Source organism: Furipterus horrens, unplaced genomic scaffold (assembly GCF_987537825.1).
Source record: "Furipterus horrens unplaced genomic scaffold, mFurHor1.1.pri manual_scaffold_3, whole genome shotgun sequence".
In the NCBI taxonomy this organism is placed as follows: Eukaryota; Metazoa; Chordata; class Mammalia; order Chiroptera; family Furipteridae; genus Furipterus; species Furipterus horrens.
The window spans coordinates 116,626,354-116,628,341 of record NW_028327173.1 but is presented as its reverse complement, the minus strand read 5'-3'; positions in this window follow the sequence as shown (position 1 = coordinate 116,628,341).

Sequence of the window (1,988 nt, the reverse complement as noted above, 5' to 3'; positions counted from 1 at the left end):
AGGACTGTCTTTGTCTTTCTCAAGTATCTGTGAGCCAGCCATTTCAAATATAATCCTCATGGAAGATAGTGCCTCTGTCTTAGATTCTGTGGGAAAGTCTAACCTAGTTCTGCTGTGTAGTAGGCACCTTATACCAAGTTACCTCAGATCATGAGTTTTATTTTTTAAACATAGATGTCCTAAAATGTGCCCCACCCCTTTAAAATTATCCTGCCCTTTGTTTCAGTGAAATTGAGTTTAGACTGCTTTTAGATTTCTCTCCTTTATTGTAATATCTTGAATGAAGTCCTGCTTACATGCTTAACTTTGATAAGTACAATATTTTGATTTGACAGAGTAAAAGAATAGATCATATGGGGAAAATTCAGTATGGATAGTAGCCACAAGTAACAGGATGTGAAGCATTTTGAAATATTCTGGCCATACTGTTCTCAAAATATCTTGAATTAAAAAGTATTTTGCTATAGATTTCCAGACAAGATGGAGGTGTAGACAGACATGCTATGTCTCCCTCCACAACTAAGAAGGAATACAACTACCTCAAAACTAGAGACAACCAGAAGTTCCAGAAAATCAAACTGCATGGAAGTCCAACAACAAAGATATGGGGAAGTGATGCTCATCTAGGCAGGTAAGAAGGGTGGAGCCGGGGCGGAGAGGACGCAGTGTGGTGGTGGCAGCAGATGCGGCAGCAGCAGTGGCAGGCCAGTGGAAAATTCAGTGACATATTTTAGAGGGTCGCGGGGGACACCTGAGGAACATTCCCAGCCCCAGACCAGACCACACAGCTCATACTCCCAGCGACAGGGAAAATCAAGCTTCATTGTTTCTAACTGTGCAAACAAGTGGAGGAGGTAAGGGTGGAGGAAGAAACTGCCAGTCTTTCAGCAGAGTCCACTTGTTTAAAGGGCCCCTATGGTCCTAGAACATCTGTAGACCCACCCACTCTGGGAACAATTGACAGGGAAACAGCTGGAGAGGCGCCAGTCCCAGATGGAGTGAGAGAGGTGCCTGGAAAGGGGGTGAGTGTTGAGCAAGCGCCATGTTCATTCTCAAACCCCTCCTCCACACATAGCACCTCAACATGGTGAAATGGGTTGCCCCATACTGATAAATATCTAAGGCTCTGTCCCTTACAACGTAACAGGTGAGACAGTTCTACCTAAGACACAGAGGCAAACAAACATAGGAGTCTGTCAAGATGAGGAGACAGAGAAGTATGGCCTAAAAGAGGGAATGGATCAAGTTTCCAGTGGAAAAATTAAGTGACGAGGAGATAGCCAACCTAACAGATGAAAAGTTCAAAACACTGGTAATAAAGATGCTCACAGGCTTGACAGATAGGCTTGAGTATGGCAAATGCATAAGGGAAGAAGCGAAGGCTATGCTAAATTAAACAAAAGATAATGCACACAAAACCAATCGTGAAAAGAAGGAAACCGGAGTTCAAATCCATTATTTGGAACATAAGGACAAAAAAAAAAAAAAAAAACAGTAATCCAGTACAAAATGAGGATACAAGAATTGAAAAAAATGAGGAGAGGCTTGGGAACCTCTGGGACAACTTTAAACGTGCCAATATCCAAATCATAGTGGTGCCAGAAAGAGAAGAGGAAGAACAAGAAATTGAAAGCTTATGTGAAAAAATAATAAAGGAAAACTTCCTAAATCTAGTGAGGAAAATAGACATACAAGTCCAGGAAGCACAGAGAGTCCCAAACAAGCTAGACCCAAAGAGGACCACATCAAGACATATCATAATTAAAATGCCAAAGGTGAAAGATGAAGAGAGAATCTTAAAAGCAGTGAGAGAAAAAAAGAGAGTTACCAACAAAGGAGTGCCTATAAGACTATCAGCTGATTTCTCTAAAGAAACTGCAGGCAAGAAGGAACTGGCAAGAAATATTCAATGTGATGAAAAGCAAGGACCTACATACAACCAAGATTACTCTATCCAGCAAAGCTATCATTTAGAATGGAAGGGCAGA